This window comes from Eschrichtius robustus, chromosome 6, assembly GCF_028021215.1.
Source record: "Eschrichtius robustus isolate mEscRob2 chromosome 6, mEscRob2.pri, whole genome shotgun sequence".
In the NCBI taxonomy this organism is placed as follows: Eukaryota; Metazoa; Chordata; class Mammalia; order Artiodactyla; family Eschrichtiidae; genus Eschrichtius; species Eschrichtius robustus.
Window position 1 is genome coordinate 79,583,694 of NC_090829.1, and position 21,621 is coordinate 79,605,314.

At 33.2% G+C, this 21,621-nt stretch overlaps 1 protein-coding gene across 3 annotated transcripts in view; it reads right to left on the reverse strand.

Moving 5' to 3' along the window:
- Nucleotides 1-21,621, reverse strand: part of STXBP5L (syntaxin binding protein 5L) — a 359,862-nt gene that overhangs the window by 26,167 nt on the left and 312,074 nt on the right. The gene's annotated exons all lie outside the window — the stretch shown is intronic.

The following is a 21,621-nucleotide window of genomic DNA, read 5'->3' on the forward strand; positions in this document are numbered from 1 at the left end:
TACCATCTTTTGGTGGCTGTTTCATGTGAATATTGTTTCATTTGAGCTCATAATAGGGCAATATCAATTATTAGATTACTCAATATGCTGGTCTTTTTTTCCCCCTACCCACTGTATGGCCACATTTTCCCCAGCTTCTCATGATTGACTCATGAGGTCTGGCTGACATTACTATACATGGGTAGCCCAGAGTTTTTGGCCATATTCTTCTGTTTTCACTAGGGCTGATTGACTTAAAGGATTTTTTTGTTGTTGTTGCTAAAAATTTTTAAATATATGGAAGTTAATCTGCTTTAATTTTTTTTTAACCACAGTAAATATTCAAGATAGATATGAATAGATACAAAACACTTATGAAGAAATTTGGTTATAGCCCGGACACAGTCATTCTGGAAATTTATGATAAAGAAATAATGCTAAATACAAAAGAGAAACAAAAACCTCTATTGATAAAATTATTCAGTATAGTTTAAGTTATAGATAAAAATTGGAAACCAGCTCTCCTTTACAATTCAGCATAATCTTTTAGGTACATTGTGGTATATATCACATAATAGAGTATTATAATCTTTAAAACTGTTTCTGAAATGCTTGTTGAAACTTATAAAATATCTATGATGTGTATCACTTAGCTCTTGTTGCATAAAAACCACTCCAAATGTTAATAATGTAAAATAACAATCATTTTATTATGCTTACAGATTCTGTGGGCAAGGACTTAGACTAAGGCAAGGTGGGGATATTATATCCATGATGTCTGTGGCATTAGTCAGGAATGCTTGAATGGCTGAGGGCTTGGAATCTTTTGGAGGCTTCTTTACTCACATGGCCTGGGCTAGAATGATGCAAAGGTTGAGCTCAGTTGGGACTGTCAATGGTGGCTTCTTTAGAAGGCTTGGGCTTCCTCATAGCGTGGTGGCCTTTTTTACATAGTGGCTCAGGGCTTCAAAATGTCTGGCAAGTGATTTTGAAAATGGGATGGAAGCAATATTTATGCTGCTTTGGTGTTATTGCAATGGAGATTTTACTTTATTTTGTTTTGTTTTTGAAAGCAACATTCCAGTGTCCAGTCACAAGCTTTCTGTATGTCAAGAGGCAGTTGTAGTAGAATGCTGATCTTATAACAATGTGCTCTTCAGTTCAACAATTGATTGGCAGCAGTCTTCTGATTCTGTTTCTAACAGTAGCAAAGTTGTCTGCTTCCCTGGTATGTCTGTTTGGTGGCCTTATTCTGAAAATCATACCTGTAGGCCAAGCTTAGAGTTTACGTCTCCATCTTTCAATGACTTGATAAGCACTTAGTTTCTTGTATTAAGTCACTTTCTGCATAATATAAATGGAATGGTTTGTTTCCTACAACTGCTTCCTGATTACAATGATGTTTTATCTCAGCTGTAGTGCTCTATGCCATTTAGAGAAAATTCAACATTCTAAAAAATTCAACCTTAAAACAATAAGCAGATTAAAGCAAATGGGAAATTGTTATTCTTTATTTTACAGAAAGATTCCCAAATCTAAAAAAATTACAAGTTTCTTTAAATTAGCTGATTCTCTTGTATCTTTAAATCAGTATTTGATTTAGTGTATATATTATACAGAGCAAGGTACAATAGTGATTTACTGAAAAATGGCTTATTGACTCCAGTTGAAATTATTTTTAACATAGTCCTTGCCAAAGCTTTATAGAAGTATGTAAATGAAGATTTAATTTAATACTTGGTACACTAGTCTTGTTAAACTTTTTAATATACCATACGATTCCTAGAAAATGAAAATTAGTATTATGCCTATGCCACAGAGGGTGATTCTATGGTGAAATAAATGTTGAACATAATACTAAATCAAAATAAGTATTGGATTTTAAAATTCATGAAAACAAATGAAATAAAAAGACTTTGCTTTGAACTATATAAAATGTAGCCAGTATCAAACAGTTAGTTAAAATATATGAAAACCAACATAACTTTACCCTTGCTTACTTTTATAGTTAAGAGGTAACTCTTCTTTCCCTCCCTCCCTTATTATTTTTTTTTTTGATTTGAATTTTATTTTATTTATTTTTTTATACAGCAGGTTCTTATTAGTTATCTATTTTATACATATTAGTGTATATATGTCAAGCCCAATCTCCCAATTCATCACACCACCACCCCAATACCTCTGCCCATTTTTTAAATCAGATTTTTTGATTTTTGTTACTGAGTTTTATGACCTCTTTATATAGTTTGAATATTATCCCTTATAAGATATATGATTTGCAAATATTTTCTCCCATTCTGTAGGGTGACTTTTCATTTGTTGATGGTTTCATTTGTTGTGCAGAAGCTTTTTTAGTTTGATGTAGTTTATTTTTGCTTTTGTTGCCTTTGCTTTTAGTGTCAAATCCAAAAAAAATAATGCTAAGACTGATGTCAAAGAGCATATTGCCTATGTTTTCTTCCAGAAGTTTTAAGGTTTCAGGTCTTACGTTCAAGTCTTTAATCCATTGTGAGTTGCTTTTCTGTATGGTGTAAAACAGAGGTTAAGTTTCATTCTTTTGCATGTGGCTGTCTAGTTTTCCCAGCACCAGAATATTTTGAAAGAGAATACTTTCCCTATTGTATACTCTTGGCTTCTTTGTTGTAAATCAATTGACCATATATGCATGAATTTATTTCTGGGATCTCTCTTCTGTTCCATTGATCTGTGTCTGTTTTTGTGCCAATACCATATTGTTTTGATTGCTATAACTTTGTAATAGTTTGAAACCAGAAAATGTGATGCCTCTAGCTTTGTTCTTCTTTCTCAAGATTGCTTTGACTCTTTGGGGTCCTTCGTGGTTCCATACAAATTTTAGGATTGTTCTATTTCTGTGAAAAATACCACTGGAATTTTCACAGGGGGTTGCATTAAATCTGTATGGACATTTAAAAAATATTAATTCTTCCAATCCATGAGCATGGAATATCTTTCCATTTATTTGTGTTTTATTCAATTTCTTTCATTAACATCTTATTTTCAGTGTCTAGATCTTTCAACTCCCCAGTAAAATCTATTCCTGGATATTTTATTCTTTTCTTAATTTCTCTGATAATTTGTTGTTGGTGTATAGAAAGGCAATTGACTTTTATATATTGATTTTCTATCTTGGAATTTTGCTGAATTTGTTGATTAGTTCTAACAGTTTTTGGTGGAGTCTTTGTGGTTTTCTATAAAGATTATGTCATCTGCAAATAGAGAAAGTTTTACTTCTTCCATTCTGATTTGGATGCCCTTTATATTTCTTGCCTTATTGCTCTGGCTAGAACTTCCAGTACTATGTTAAATGAAAGTGGTGAGAATGGGCATCCTTGTCTTATTCCTGATCTTGGAGGAAAAGCTTTCAGCTTTTCACTTCTAAGTATGATGTTAGTTGTGGCCTTGTCAATTTATGGTCTTCAGTATGTGTTGAGGCACATTCCCTCTACGCTCTCTTTGTTGTGAATTTTTATTAAAAACAGATACTGAATTTTGTCAAACGCTTTTCCTGCATCTATCAAGATGATCATATAATTTTTATTCTTCATTTTGTTAATATGATGTATCACATTAATTTGCATATGTTGAAACATCCTTTCATCCCTGGAATAAATTCTACTTGATCATAAGATCCTCTTAATGTACTGCTGAATTTGGTTTGATAATATTTGGTTGAGGATTTTGTATCTATGTTCATCAGTGATATTAGCCTGTTATTTTCTTCTCTTGTAGTGTCCTTTTCTGGTTTTGGTATCAGGGTAATATTGGCCTTGGAAAATGAGTTTGGAAGTGTTCCCTCCTCTTCTACTTTTTGGAAGAATTTGAGAAGGAGTGTTATTAATTCTTTTAATGTTTGGTAGAATTCACCAGTCAAGAGGTGTTTGATTACTAATTTAATCTCTTTACTAGTAACTGGTCTGTTCAGGTTTTGTATTTCTTCATGACTTGGTCCCAGGAGGTTGTATCTTTCTAAGAATTGATCTATTTCTTCTAGGTTCTCCAATTTGTTGGCATACAATTTTTCATAGTAGAATGTTACGATCCTTTGTATTTTTGTGGTACCAGTTGTAACGTCTCCTCTTTCATTTCTGACTTTATTTTAGTCCTCTCTTCTTTGAATCTGGCTAAAGGTTTGTATATTTTGTATTTTCAAAAACCAGCTCTTTGATCTTTTCTACTGTCTTTTTAGTCTCTATTTCATTTATTTCTGTTCTGATCTTTATTTCCTTCCTTTTACTAATTTTGGGCTTCATTTGTCCTTCTTTTTTCCAGTTCCTGAGGTATATTGGGTTGTTTGAGATTTTGTTTCTTAATGTAGGCATTTATCACTATGAACTTACCTTTTAGAACTGCTTTTGCTGCATACCATAAATTTTGTTATGTTGGATTTCCATTTTCATTTGTGTCAAGAGATTTTTAATTTTTTCTTATGATTTCTTATTTGACACATTAGTTGATTTTCTGTCTGGATGAACTGTCCTTTGATGAAATTGTGATATTCCCCTACTATTTCTACTGTTGTCTATTTCTGCCTCTATAACTCTTAATATTTATTTATTTATTTTTAAGTTGGGCTGGCCAAAAAGTTCATTCAAGTTTTTCCATAAGCTGTTATGGAAAAACCCAAATGAACTATTTGGCCAACCCAATAAATCCATTCAGCCACTCTTTGTCTTTTGATTGAATAATTTAGTCCATTTATATTTAGAGGAACTATTGATAGGTATGAACTTACTGCCATTTTGTTAATTGTTTTCTGGCTGTTTATAAGTGCTGTTTCTTTCTTCTCCTGCTCTCTTCCTTTGTGATTGGATACTTTTCTGTAGTGGTATGATTAGATTTCCTTTCTCTTTTATGTATATAAGTTTTTGCTTTGTGGTTACCATGAGGCTTATATAAACCATTGTTTTAATTCCTTAAAACTTGATGTATTTTTTGACACATAACATTGTACCTCTGTGTCCATGGGTTCCACATCCATGGATTCAACCAACCACGGAACCCTCAGGTATGGAGGGCCAACCATACTATGACATTTTATAGAAAGGACTTGAGCATCTGCAGATTCTGGTATCAGCATGGAGTCCTAGAACCAATCCCCCAAGGATACCAAGGAACAACTGTATTAGTTTTAGGTATACAAACATATTTATAACAGTCTATTTTAAGTTCATAACAACTTAAGTTCAAATGCATTCTGAAGCTGTACATTTTTACCCTCCCTCCCACATTTTGTATTTTTGGCATCACAGTTTACATCTTTTTATCTTGTGTATCCTTTAAGAAATTATTTTAGCTATAGTTATTTTTACTACTTTTGTCTTTTAGCCTTCCTACTAGATTTATAACTGATTTACCCACCTCCATTACAACATTAGGTTATTCTTAATTTTACTATATATTTACTTTTATCAGTGAGATTTATACTTTCATATGTTTTCCTGTTACTAATTAACACCCTTTTGTTTCAAATTAAAGAAATCCCTTTAATAATTTTTTCAAGGCCAGTCTAGTGGTGATGAACTCTTTCTGCTTTTGCTTGTTTGGAAAACTCTTTACCTCTACTTCAATTCTGAAGAACAACTTTTCTGGGTAGAGGTTACTTAGTTGGCAGTTTTTTTTTTTTCTTCTTTCAGCACTTTGAATATATCATGACACTCCATGATGGCCTACAAATTTTCTGCTAATAAATCTGCTAATAGTCTTATGGGAAATTCCATTGTATATAAGAAGTTGTTTTTCTCTTGTTACTTTTAAGATTCTGTCCTTGTCTTTAACTTTGGACAATTATGTGTCTTGATATAGGTCTCTTTGGATTTATCTTATTTTGAACTTTCTAGGCTTCCTGGATCTGGATGTCTGTTTCCTTCCCCAGATTAGGGACATTTTCAGCCAGTATTTCGTCAAATAAGTTTCTTCCTTTTCTCTTTCTTCTCCATCTGGGATCCCTATAATGCAAATGCTGGTCCACTGGATGTTGTCCTATAAGTCCCTTAAGTAATCTTCACTCTTTTTTTTTTTTTTTCTGATTGTATGAATCCACTGTCCTTAGAGTTCACTGATCATTTTTCTGCTCCATCCAGTCTACTGTTGAATGCCTCTATTTTTCTGTGCAGTTATTGTATTCTTCAGGTCTGTGATTTCTTTTTGGTACTTTCATATATTTTCTATCTCTTTGTTTAAATTCATTGTTCAATGCATTGTTCTTATTTTGAACACTTTATCAGGTAAGTCACTTATCTCTGTTTCACTAAGTTCTGTTTCTGGAGTTTACCTTTTTCTTTTGTTTGGATTATGTTCCTGTTTCTTTGTTTTCCTTGACTCTCGGTGTTGGTTTCTACACAGTAGACAAAGCTGTGGCCTCCCCCAGGCTTGATGGAGTGGCCTTTTATAGGAGGTGACCCTTAGCATTCTGCCTGGCATGAGCTCTTGGCGGTCTCTAAATCCTTTGTGATTGTCCAAGCTCATTTTTGTTCTTAGTGGCTCCCAGTATTTGAGAGTATGCCAAGACCTGTTTCCGCATGGGTATTTTCTCATTCATCCAATGTTTAGAAGTTAATCAGCTACTTCTGGACATCTTTCAGAGGGAATTGCTCCATTTAGAGCTTTAGATTTGGTGTATCAGTGGGAGGAGGTGAGTTCAAAAGTCTCCTATGTTGTCATCTTGGACCATAACTTGAAATAACAAAAAATTGTAACATTAAAATGCCAGTATATCCTGATTGATGCTGAAGAAGCAAACTGACACCTTAACCTGCACCATATAAGTAAGTGTTCACTTCAAGTCCCACGTTAAGAGTGGGAAGAGTGGTGGGGGGGTGAACCTACAGTGTATGCTGAGAAACAAATAAGAAAGAAGTTTGTCTAAATAGTCTCCAAATAGATGAAATCTTGAGTTGCTAAATTACTCATTTCTTAACAAAATGTTGTAATTCCTGAAATTTGCAAAACTAATGTCTAAAGATATAATAATCATGTGGCTAAAATCATCCCCCCTCTCCCAGTATGAACAAATTTACCTCAACTTTGAAAAAGCTTACGAGTTTTTTGTTTCTTTGAAACACCTACTGTAATTTACATTCAGTGAGCTGGTTCTTCAAATTCTGAGCTTCCTTGTAAAACACTTGCAAACCAATAATCACTTCTTAATGTTTTTGTGTCTGAATATTCCTTTCACAATGAACTGTACACACAGTATATATTTTCTAAGTCATGTGAAAACTTATAATGAATAATTTGAATCTATTCCTTTTGAGGGAGGAAATCTCCTAATATATTGAGTTTAAGTTGTTTGGTTAAAAAGATTAAGACTGAGTTTTATTATTGTATATACTGTGCAATGTTATGCTCTAACAGTGTTCTCTGGATACTGTAGTATCCACCTCCAATTTACTGTTCTTTAAAATAACTTTTAATTTTAAAATTTTAGCTTAATTCCCTCAGAGTCCCACCTCCCATTTAGACAGAGTGTTAACATTTTCTTTGAGTATCCTTCCAGAATTAATCTAATCATTTTTCAAAAGAAGTGGAAGCACATTTCACAATATTTTGTACCTTAATATTTTTTCCATTTCACACTGTGCCTTGGAGACCATTCTACATAGATATACATAATTGTTTTTAGTATAGTATAATAGTTTACATAGGGACAAAGTATCCATTTTTAGGGCTACATAACAATTAATTTGACTATTTTCTTACTAATGAACATTAGGCTTTCAGCCTTTACTATTTCAAAACAAACTTTAGTGACCGTAGTAATACTTCTTTGTACACATGCATGATTATATCTGTAGAATGAATTCTCAGAATTGAAATTGCTTGGCAAAAGAATATGCATTTTAAATTTTGATTGCAAATGGTTTACCAGTTTACATTCACACCAACAGTATATGAGAACTCCAGTCTCCCAACATCATCACTAACATTTTGCTTTATACAATTCTTTGATATTTGTTGATCTAATAGGAAAAATACTGTTTTAATATTCATTTCTTTAATAATGAGTGTTGGACACCTTTTTATTCTAAAGACACTTATATTTCTTTGTGAACTACCAGTACTTACCTTTGTAAATTTGTCTAGTGTTTTCTTCCATTTCTTGTTTTTATGTATGAGCACTTTGCACATTATAGAAACTAGTCTTATCTGTCAAATTATTGCAGACTGTTATTTGTATTTTTTCTATATTTTTATATAATCAAATTTATCAACTTTTTTGTTTTTACATGGGTATTGAATTTTAGCCATCTTTAGCATAAAGACTTGAAATTGGTGTACGTTTATACTTTAGAAATAAATAATTCTACTGAAAATAACAGTAGAAAAATCTACTGATTTTTCAGAGGAGTAGAAGGTGATTTTAAAATTCATCTGAAAATGTCGACATGTAAGATAGCCAGGAAAATTCTGAAAAACAAGTCATAACTATCTGGTCTAGCAACACCAGATAGTTAAATACAGTATTAAATTACTGTTTAATGTCTCTTCTTAACATGCTGGTGCTTTCCTTTATCTCCTTGAATATATGAGGTACAGATCTTCGAGTTATGAGGGGGTTAAGTCCCAATAAAGCCATCATAAATTGAATATATCCTATGTCGAAAATGCATTTAATATACCTAACCTACCAAACATAATAGCTTAGCCTAGCCTACCTTAAATATGCTCAGAACACTTATATTAGCCTACAGTTGGGCAAAATAATTTAACACGAAGCCTATTTTATAATAAAGTGTTGAATATCTCATGTAATTTATTGAATACTATGCTGGCAGTGAAAAACAAAATGTTTGTATGGGCACTGAATGATTAGAAGTGTATCAGTTGTTAACCCTCATGATCATGTGGTTGACTGGGAGCTGTGGCTCACTGTTGCTGCCCAGCATCACAAGAGAGTATTGTACTGCACATTGCTAGCCTGGGAAGAGATCAAAATTCAAAATTTGAAGTATGGTTTCTACTGAATGTGTATTGCTTTTGCATCATCATAAAGTTGAAAAATTGTAAGTTGAACCATTGTAAGTCAAGGATCATCTGTATATTTACAATAGCTGATTTAATGTCCTTGTCCACTAATTTTATCCTACATGTCATTTCTGGGTCAGTTTTTACTGACTGATATTTTTTCTTTATCAATTGTATTTTCCATTTATCATGGATTGTATTTTCCTGTTGACATGGTATCATTGCCTGGATGCCTGTGTTATTAAGTGCTATTTGTTTTCTATTCTTTAGATATTGATTTTTGTTCCAGGGCACAATGCTTTTTAGAAATGGTACAGTTTTTTGCTTTTTACTTTGAAATAAATATATAACCACACCAAGTTCCCCAAAAGTATACAGGATAGCAGTATAGCTTGTGGATAAGTGAAATGAATGGCAGTAGTAATACAAGTAACAGGAGGGAGAAATTAGGAATATTTTGTTACTATAAGGTACTTTCACTATCCATGAAGCAGTATAGTATTATTTAAAAGTGGACTTGTATCTGTTGTAAATGTATATTGCAAACTTTAGGGCAACTGCTAAAAAAAAAAAGTAAAAAACAGAAGTATAATTGATAAGCTAAGAAAGGAGAGGAAAAGGAATCATATAAAATGCCCAATTCAAACCATAAAAAGAAGAAATAAGTGGAAGAAGAAAATAGAAACAAAGAAGAAGGGCAATGAATAGAAAGTAACAACTATGGTAGACATTATTCCAACTATATAACCACTTTAAATGTCAATTGTCTAAATACATCAATTAAAAGACAGACTATCAAAGTGATTCACAAAATGGGACCCAACTATATGTCTACAAGAAATTTAAGGATACATATATAGATTAAAAGTAAACAGATAAAGATGTACCACCCTAACATTAATCAATAAATTAATATATATATATATATATATATATATATATATATATATATAGCCATTTGCTTTAGGATGGTGAGGACCATTGTTAGACCAGTGACCCCATAAGCATTGGCCCAATGCCATACTTCATTTGTTGTGAAATGAGTTCCTTGATGAAAAGTAATGCTATGCAGAATATCATAATAAGGCATTCTGTAAGCCCATGGATAATAGTTCTGGTAGAAGCATTCCATTCAGGGAAGGAAGATCCCTATCCAGAGTAAGTGTCTATTCTAGTAAGAACAACATGCTGTTCCTTCCATGATGAAAGTTGTTCAGTGTCATCAACCTGCCACCAGGTAACTGATCACCTGAGACATGGTGCCATATTGGAGCCAGTGTTGATTTTTGCTGTTGTCATAATGGTCACTCAACAGTGGTTGTAGTCAAGATGACCTTGGTGAGTGAAAGTCCATGTTGCTGAGCCCATGCATAACCTGCATCCCTGCCACCATGGTTACTCTGTTCATGAGCCCATTTGGTGATGACAGGGTGGCTGGGAAAGAAGCTGACTGGTATCCACAGAATGGGTAGTTCTATCTACTTGAGTGTTAAAATTCTCCCCAGCTGAGGTCACCCTTTGGTGAGCATTCACATGGGACAAAAACTTTCCCATATACTAGCAACAGAATTTGAAATTAAAAGCAATTAACATTTACACTAGTACCCTGAAAAATAAAATACTTAGGTATAAATCTAACAAAGCATGTTATATAAATCTAACAAAATATGTGCATGATCTATATGAGGAAAACTACAAAATTACAAAAATTCCTTACTGATGAAAGAAACTGAAGAACAAATAAATAGAGAGAGATTCCATGTTCATGGATAGGAGGGCTCAATACTGTCAAGACATCACTTCTTCCCAACTTGATCTATAGATTCAACACAATTCCAATCAAAATTCCAGCAAGTTACTTTGTGGATGTTGACAAACTGATTCTAAAGTTTATATGGAGAGGAGAAAGACCCAGAATACCCAATAGGATACTAAAGGAGAAGAACAAAGTCTTAGGACTGATGCTACTTGACTTCAAGACTTATTATAAACCTAAAGTAGTGAAGACAGATGATATTGGTAAAAAGATAAATATATCATTGGAACAAAATAGAGAGCCTAGAAATAGATTCAACAAATATAGTTAACTGATCCTTGACAAAGGAGCAAAAGCAATACAATGGAGAAAAGATAGTCTTCTCAACAAATGGTACTGGAACAACTGGACATATACATATACAAAAAACAAATCTAGATAGACTTTACACCCTTCACGAAAGTTAACTCAAAATTGATCATAGTCCTAAATGTTAAATACAAAATTGTAAAACTACTAGAAGAGAACATAGGAGAAAATGTAGATGACTTTGGTGTTATATCTAAAAAGACATCATCAAACACAAAGGCACAATCCATGAAAGAAAGATTGGTAAGTTTGACTTCATTAAAATTGAAAACTTCTACTTTGTAAAAGACATTATCAAGAGAATGAGAAGGCAAGCTGCAGACTAGAAGAAAATAGTTGCAAAATATATATCTGATAAAGGACTGTTAACCAAAATGCACAAAGAACTCTTAAAACTGAACAAAAAGAAAACAAACAAACTGACTAAAAAATGGGCAAAAGATCTAAACAGATACCGCACCAGAAGATAGATGGCAAATGAGCACATAAAAATATTTTAAATTTCAAATCAAAACAAGAATGAGAAACCACTACACAGCTATTAGAATGGCAAAAATCTAAGACACTGTCAACACCAAATGCTAGAATGGATGTGTAACAACAGGAACTCTCATTGATGGTGGGAATGCAAAATTGATTGTGGAAAGACAGTTTGCTAGTTTCTTAAAAAGCTAAACATATTTTACCATATGATCAGCAATCATACTCCTTGGTAGTTACCCAAAGAGGTTAAACTTATGTCCATACAAAAACCTGAATGGATAAATAAACTGTGGTACATCCAGACAACGGAATATTATTCAGTGCTGAAAAGAAATGAGCTATCAAGCCATGAAAAAAACATAAAGGAAATTTAAATACATATTATTAAAGGAATGAAGTCAATCTGAACAGACTGCATACTGTGTGATTCCAACTGTATGACAGTCTCAAAAAGGCAAAATTATGGAGACAGTAAAAAGATCTGTGGTTGCTAGCAGTTAAGGGGGAAGGAGGGATGAGTAGGGTGATGCAAGATTTTCAGAGCAGTAAAACTATTCTGTATTACACTGTAATGTATTATAATGATGGATACATGTCATTATACATATGTTAAAACATCAAGTATATGCCCTAATGCAAACTATGGATTTGGGGAGGTGATGATGTATTCATATAGGTTCATCAGTTATAACAAACGTACCATTCTGGTGGAGGATGTTAAGGGTGGGGAAGGCTCTCTGGGTGGGGGGGGGGGGGAAGGGGAATATGCAATATGTAAAATTGCTTTAAAACATTAATTATATTAAAAATATGAAAAGGGAACACTCATACACTGTTAGTGGGAATGTAAATTGGTGCAGCCACTGTGGAAAATGGCATGAAGGTTTCTCAAAAAACTAAAAATAGAACTACCATATGAACCAGCAATTCCATTCCTAGGTATATATCCAAAAAAACCCCAAAACACTAAGTTGAAAAGATACATGCACCCCAATGTTCATAGCAGCATTATTTACAATTGCTAAGATATGGAAGCAACTTAAGTGTCCATCAACAGATGAATGGATAAGAAAGATGCTTTATATATATATATTATATGTATAATATATATATATATTATATATATAAAACACACATGTATGCACACACAGTGGAATACTACACAGCCATAAAAAAATTTTTGCCATTTGCTGCAACGTGGTTGGTCTTGGAGGGCATTATGCTAAATGAAGTCAGTCAGACAGAGAAAGACAAATACTGTATGATATCACTTATATGTGGGATCTAAAAAATACAACAAACTAGTGAATATAACAAAAAGGAAGCAGACTCAGATACAGAGAACAATCTAGAGGTTACCAGTGGGGAGGTGGGAGGGGCAACACAGGGGTGGGGGAGTGGGTGTTATAAACTATTGGGTGTAAGATAGGCTACAAGGATGTATTGTACAACACAGAGGATACAACCAATATTTTGTAATAACTAAATGGAGTATAACCTTTAAAAATTGTATAAAAAGTAAAAATTATATATATATATATATATATATATATATTATTTTTAAAAGTGTACAGGGAGTTTCCATGTACTCTTCACCCATTTCCCCATCACTAATATCTTGCATAACTATAGTTTAAAATCAAAACCAAGATGACATTTGTACAATTCACAGAGCTTACTCAGATTTGTCAGTTTTAGATGTACTTATTTGTATGTATGTGTAATTCCATATAATTTTGTCACATGTGTCAATTTGGGAAACTACCACTATAATCAAGATTCAGAACTGTTCCATCATCAACAGGATCTCCCGTGTTACTTCTTTATAGCCACACTAGTCCTTCCCTCACCCATTCCTAACTTTTGGCAAACACTAATCAGTTTTCCAGCTCTACAATTTTATTTCAAGACTGCTATATAAATGGATTCATATAGTACTTAACCTTTTAAGATCAGCTTTATTTCACTCAGTGCAATTATCTTGAGATCCATACAAGTTGTGAATATCAACAGTTTGTTCTCTTTTATTGCTGAATAGCATTTAATGGTATAAGGTGCCACATTTTGTTTAACCATTCACCTGTTGAAGGACATCTGGGTTGTTTCTAGTTTTTGGCTATTAAAATTAAAGCTGCTATGAACTCTATATATAAATTTTTGAGTGAAGATCACTTTTCATTGTGTAGAACAGGGGTCCCCAACCCCCAGGTACCAGTCCACGGCCTGTTAGGAACCAGGCCACACAGCAGTAGGTGAGCAGCAGACGAGCCAGTGAAGCTTCATCTGCCACTCCCCATTGCTCCCCATCCCTCACATTACTGCCTGAACTATCCCCTCCCCTCATCCGTGGAAAAACTGTCTTCCAGGAACCGGTCCCTGGTGCCAAAAAGGTTGGGGACCGCTGCTCTAGAGTAAGTACCCAGGAATGGGATTGTTAGATAATACAGTAATTGTGTTTTAACTTTATAAGAAAATGCCAATCTATTTTCTACAATGCTTATACCATTTTGCATTTCCACCAGCAGAGTATGAGAGTTACAGCTGATCTACGTTATCCTCATCATCACTTCGTTTTGCCAGTATGCTTAATTTTAGCTATTCTAATGCGTATTTAGTGGCATTCCATTCTTGTTTAAATTTGCATTCCTCTAGTGGCTAATGATGTTGAATATCTTTTCATGTGCTTATTTGCCATCTATCTTCTTTGGCAAAGAGTCTTTTCAAGTAGTTTGCCCATTTTTTTTAAAGGAAATATTTCATTTTGGAATAATTTTACATTTAGAGGAAAGTAGCAAATAGAATACATAAATTTCTCATTCTCCTTCCCCAGTGTCACCTTGGTGCACTACTATTGGCTGAACTCTAGACTTCATTCATATTTCACCAGTTTTTAAAATTTTTTTCCTACAGTTTTTATTGAGGTGAAATTCATATAAAACCATTTAAAAATGTACAGTTCAGTGGCATTTAGTACATTCACAATGTTGTGCAACAACTACCACTATATAGCTCCAAAACATTTTCATCACCACAAAAAACAGCACTGACCCATTAAGCAGTCACTGCCCACTCTACTCTTCCCTAGCCACTGGTGACCATCAATCTGCTCTCTGTTTCTAGGGATTTACTTATTCTGGATATTTCATATAAATGGAATCATACAATATGTGGCCTTTTGTCTGGCTTCTTTCACTTCATGTAATGTTTTTGAGGTTCATCCATGTAGCATGTATCAGTACTGCCTTTTTAAGATAAAATATTTTAAGATTGTGGTAAAATACACATAAAATTTACCATCTTAACCAATTTTAAGTGTACAGCTCAGTGGCATTAAGCACATTTGTACTGTGCACCAGCCACCTCCAGAACTCTTTTCACCTTGTAAAAATGAAACACATTACCCATTAAAACATAACTCCCCATTTCCCTCTCCCCCAGCTCCTGGCAACCACCATTCTACTTTCTTTATCTATACGTATGACTACTCTGGGTACCTTATATAATTGGAATCATACAATTTTTCTCTTTTTGTGACTGGCTTAGTTTACTTAGCATAGTATCCTCAAGGTTCATTCATGTTGTAGCATATGTCAGAATTTCCTTCCTTTCTAAGGCTGAACAAATTTCACTGTTACGTTTTACACATATTTTGTTTATCCATTCATCCACTGATGGACTGTGGATTGGGTTGCTTCCACATTTTAGCTATTGTCAATAATGTGTGTTTTCCATGGCAGCTGTACAATTTCACATTCCCACCAACAACACACAAGGGTTCTAACTTCTCCACATCCTTGTCAACACATTATTTTCTGTTTTTTTTTTTTTTTAATGGTAGCCACCACCTATTGGGTATGAGGTGATATTTCATTGTGGTTTTGATTTGCATTTTCCCGATGATTAGTGATTTTGAAGATCTTTTCATGTGCTTATTGGCCATCTGCATATCTTCTTTGGAGAAATATCTAACTTTTTCCCATTTTTAAATTGAGTTGTTTGTTATGGAACTTTAGGAGTTCTCTGAATATTCTGGATAGTAGAACCTTATCAGACATACGATTTGTAAATATTTTCTCTGTAGGTGGTCTTTTCACTTTCTTGATAATGTCCTTTGTGCAAAAATTTTTAATTTTGAAGTCCAATTTAGCAATTTTTCTTTTGTTGCTTGTGTTTTTGGTGTCATATTTGAGAATCCATCGCCAAATTCAGTGTCATGAACATTTTCCCTTATGTTTTCTTCTAAGAGTTTTTTAGCTTTATCTCTTAAAGTTAAGTCATTGATCCATTTTTTTTTTTTTTTTGTATGTGGTATGAGGTAGTGGTCCATCTCCAATATTTTGCATGTGGATTTCCAGTTGTCTCAGTATCATTTGTTGAAGAGACTATTCCCTGCCCCCCCAAAACCTCATTGAATTGTCCTGGTAACTTGTTGAAAAATCAACTGGTCATAGATGTATGGTTTTGTTTCTGGACTCTCAGTTCTATCATTGATCTATATGTCTATCTTTATGCCAATATCACACTGTTTTGATATGTGTACCCATGCAGGAAGTTTTGAAATTGGGAAGTGTGAGTCGTCCAACTTTCTCCTTTTTTCAGTATTGTTTTGTCTATTTTTGCTTTGGCATTTCCACATGAATTTTAGGATAAGCTTTTCCATTATTTAAAATGGCTATTGGTATTTTGGCTGGGACTGCATTAAATCTGTTAGATTGTTTTGGGTATTACTTAAACAATATTAAGCATTTCAATTCATGAACAGGGGATGTATTTTCACTTACATAGGTCTTAATTTCTTTTAGCAATGTTTTGTGGTTTTCAGTGTACAAGTTTTACATCTCCTTGGTTAAATTTATTTCTAGGTATTTTATTCTTTGGAAGACTTACAAATGGATTTTTTTTTAAGTTTCTTTTTCAAAATTTTCATTGCTGGTGTATAGAAATGCAGCTGATTTCTGTGTGTTTATCTTATACCCTGTAACTTTGCTAAATTATTAGTTCTAGTTCTTTTGTGGATTCTTTGGGATTTTCTGTATAGAGGATCATGCCATCTGCCACAGGGACAGTTTTACTTCTTTACTAATTTGGATCCTCTTTATTTATTTATTTATTTTGCTTAATATCTCTGGCTAGAACTTCCAGTACAAAATAGAAGTGGTAAACAAAGGCATCCTTGTCTTGTTCTTGATCTTAATGAAGAAAGTTTTCAGTCTTTCATCCTTGAGTAGAATGACTGTGGGCTTTTCATGAATGCCTTTTATCAGTTTGAGGACATTCCCTTCTATTTCTAGTTTTCTGAATTTTTTTGTTTGTTTTGTGTGTTTGTTTTTTTTTAATCATGAAAGGGTACTCAATTTTGTCAAATCCTTTTTCGGCACCAATTGAGATGATCATGTGTGGGATTTTTTCTTCATTCTGTTAGTGTGGTTTTTTACCTTTTTAATTTTCTTCTGTTGAACCACTCTTGTATTTCTGAGATAAATCTCACTTGATTATGGTATATAATCCTTTTAATATGCTGTTGGATTTTGTTTGCTAATACTTTGAGAGTATTTGCATGTATGTTCATAAGGGATATTGGTCTCTAATTTTATTTTCTTGTGGTGTTGTCTAGGTTTGAAATCAGAGTAATGCTGGTTCATAGGATGCATTAGGAAAGGTTCCCTCTTCTATTTTTTGGAAGAGTTTGATAAGGATATGTGTTAATTCTTCTTTACATATTTGGTAGAATTCACCAGTGAAGCCATCTCATCCTGGACTTTTCTTTGTCAAGAGGTTTTTGAGTACTGATTCAATGTCCTTACTTGACATTGAATAGCTAAGCTCAGACTTTCTTTCTTCTTAAGTCAGTTTTGGTAATTCATGTATCTCTAGGAATTTGCCTATTTCATCTAGATTATCTAATGTTGGCATACAATTGTTCATAGTATTCTCTTATAATCCTCTAACTTCTATAAGGTTGATAGTAATGTACCCACTTTTATTCCTGATTATAACTGTTTGTATATTCTCTTTTTTTTTCTTAGTCTAGGTGCGGGTTTGTCAATTTGTTGATCTTTTCAGAGTCAACTTATGGCTTGATTACTGATTTTCCATTATTTTATTTTCTTTCATCTTTATTTTTTTTCTTACTCTTGCTAGCTTTGGGTTTAATTGGCTGCTCTTTTCTAGTTTGTTAAGGTGTAGAGTTGGATTATTGTTCTGAGAGCTTTCTTCTTTTTTTTTAACATCTTTATTGGAGTAAAATTGCTTTACAATGGTGTGTTAGTTTCTACTTTATAACAAAGTGAATCAGCTATACATATACATATATCCCCATATCTCCTCCCTCTTGCGTCTCCCTCCCACTCTCCCTATCCCACCCCTCTAGGTGGTCACAAAGCACTGAGCTGATCTCCCTGTGCTATACAGCTGCTTCCCCTTAGCTATCTATTTTACATTTAGTAGTATATATAAGTCCATACCACTCTCTCACTTCATCCCAGCTTACCCTTCCCCCTCCCCATGTCCTCAAGTCCATTCTCTACGTCTGCATCTTTATTCCTGTCCTGCCCCTAGGTTCTTCATAACCATTTTTTTTTTTTTAGATTCCATGTGTATGTGTTAGCATACGGTATTTGTTTTTCTCTTTCTGACTTACTTCACTCTGTATGACAGACTCTAGGTCTATCCACCTCACTACAAATAACTCAATTTTGTTTCTTTTTATGGCTAAGTAATAGTCCATTGTATATATGTGTCACATCTTTATCCATTCATCTGTCGATGGACACTGAGGTTGCTTCCATGTCCTGGCTATTGTAAATAGGAGCCTTCTTCTTTTTAATGTAGGCATTTATACCTATAATTTTCCTCTGAGATGTGTCTACGGTGTAACCTATAGATTTAGTTGTTTGTTTTCATTCGTCTCAAAGTATCTCCAATTACCCTTGTAATTTCCTCTTTGATCCATTAGTTGTTTAAGAGTGTTCTATTTAATTTCCAAGTTATATGAATTTTCCAGCTTTATTTCTGACTTCTAGTTTCTTTCCATTGCGGTTAAAGAGAAAACTTTGTATGATTTTAATCTTTTTAAATTTACTGAGACTTGTTTTGTGGCCTAAAATATGTCCTATCCTGGACAGTGTTCCATGAGCCCTTAAGAAGAATATGTCTTCTACTATTATTGCATAGAGTACTTTATATATGTCTATTAGGACTAATTGGTTTACAGTGTTATTCACATACTCTTTCTTTTTTGATCACCTGTGTAAATTTTCTATCCTTATTGAAAGCAGCCTATTGAATTCTCCAACTATTATTGTAGAATTGTCTAATTCTCCCTTCAATTCTGTTAATGTTTGATTCATATATTTGGGACTCTGCTCTTTGGTGTATATTTATTTACAATTGTTTTATCTTCTCACTGAATTGATGCTTTTATCAATATATAATGTCCTTCTTTGTTAGCTTTTGACTTAAAGTCTACTTTGTCTGTTAGTATTAATATTGCCACCCAAGTTTTGTTTACTATTTGCATGGAATATCTTTTTCTATCATTTTAATTTTAATATATTTGGTTTTTTAATCTAAAATGAGTCTCTTGTATAGTTGGGTCTCATATATTTTTTAGTTTGCCAATTTGTCTTTTAATTGGTGAGTTTAATCCATTTAAAGTAATTACTTTAAAAAATAATTACTAATAAAGAAGCACTTCTGCCATTTTTATATTTGTTTTCCAAAAATATCTTTCTGAATTGCTCCAATACTGCCTTCTTTTTTGTTTGATTCATTTTTTTCTAATATACCTTTTTTATCCCTCCACATTTCCTTTTCTGTGTATTTTTTAGTTATTTTCAAATGGTTATCCTGGTGATTACAATTAACATCATAAATTTATAACAATCTATTTTGAATTGATACCAACTTAGCTTCAATAGCATACAAAACTCAGCTCTTACAGAGCTCCCTCACCTCCCCTTATGTTGTTGTTGCCTTAATATCTTTATACATTGCATGCCCATTAAAAAAGATTTATAACTGTTTTATACATTTGTCTCTTAAGTCATGTAGGAAACAAAATAGAGGGGTTAAGAAAAATATAATAATACTGGCTTTTATATCTGCCTATTTAGTTACCTTTACCAGTGTTCTTTATTTCTTTAAATGGCTTCAAGTTACTGTCTAGTATCCTTTCACTTCAGCCGGCAGACTCCCGTTGGTATTTCTTGTGTGTGTGTGGGGGGGGGTCTACTAGTGATAAACTCTCTTTGCTTTTGTTTATCTGGGAATGTCTTAATTTCCCTTTCATTTTTGAAGGAAAATTTTGCCAGATATAGAATTCTTCGTCGACATTTTCCTTTTCTTTCAGCACTTTAAATATGTCATTCTACTGCATTTTGGCTTTTATGGTTTCTGATGTGCAACTGGCTATTAATCTTATTGAGAAGCCCTTATACATGATGAGTCGCTTCTCTCTTGCTGCTTTTAAGATTCTCTCTTTGTGTAAAGTTTGATTGTAATGTGTCCCAGTGTGGGTCTCTTTGAGTTTTTCATATTTGGAGCTCATTGACTTTCTTGGCTGTAGAGATTCACATCTTTCCTCAAGTTTGGGATGTTTTCAGCCATTTCCTCAAACATTCTTTCTTCCCTTTTTTTCTCCTTCTCTTCTTCTGTTACTCCCATAATATACTGGTATACTCAGTGGTGTCTCACAAGTCACTTAACCTTTGTTCATTTTCTTTCATATATTTTTGCTCCTCTGAGTTGATAATTTCAATTGGCCACTTTCTTCTGCCAGCTCAAATCTGCTGTTAAACCTTTCTGGTGAATTTTTCACTTTAGCTTTTGTAATTTTTAGCTCCAGAATTTCTACCTAGTTTCTTTTTATAATTTCTATTTCTTTATTAATAGTCTCTATTTGTTCATCCATTGTTACCCAATTCTTAATTGGCTTTTTCATTTGTGCTTGTTTTAGCTTCATAATCTCTTGATCTTTTAAAAAATTGTTTCATTGCTCCCTTTGAGTATCCTAAAAGTCTTTAAAATAAGTCTTTGTTATTCTTTTAATAAAATTAATTTCATATAGAATGAACTGTTGTAGTACTTAACTTTTGTCTTTTTTAGCACGAGATTTTTTTTATGTAGTCTGGAATTTTTTCTCCAGCTCCCCCTTCTTTGTTCTCTACTCTGGATAATTAGTTTTATAGTTGCTTTCCACTAGTTTCTAGATCTCTAGTCTATAATTTTCAGAGTTCTTGATCCATGATATTGCAGGAGCTATGAAAAAAAAGCTAGTGGGAAATTTCCTGTTGGTCCAGTGGTCATGACTTGGTGCTTTCACTGCTGTGGGCCTGGGTTTGATCCTTGGTCGGGGAACTGAGATCCTGTAAAATGCATGGCACGGCCAAAAAAAAAAGAATAAAGAGCTAGCTACTCATCTAGTAAGTCAGAAACCAGGCCCAAGAGTTGTTTGAGGGTTTTAAAATCTTGCAGGTGGTAGGGGTTGTTGTTGTTGTTTTTTCTATTTTTTTGTTTTAATTTCTTAGGTCATTAATTTGATTTAAAAATGTGGTTTGTAAGATTCTACTCTTACGTATTGAGGTTTTCTTTGTGGTTTTAACATTGGTTTAACTTTTATAAGTTTTTCAATGGGCACTTGAAATTACAACACATTTTCAAGGTATAAATTTCAGGATATGTTAAATAAATCTTCCAAGTAAATTATGTTTCTTTGTTCCCATATGGTTTTTCTTACTTTTTGTCTCCTTGAGTTGTCAGTAAATTATGTTAGAATCTCTTAAGGTTATCGCATTTCTGTTTATTCTTAATGTTTCTTGTACATCAAGAACTGTAAGAAATGTAATCATTATCCTACATTATTTGGTTTATTAAAATTTGTAAACAGTTTCATTGTAGATGGTACATTTCAGCACTATAAATATCAGCACTTTTCTAATTTAATGTATTTTGCCTTGAACTCAGCTGATATTAACGTCATACCTCCTGTTTTATTTTTGCTAGTAGTTGTCTTATATGTCCTACTACTAGCCTTTGAATCACTTTGCTTT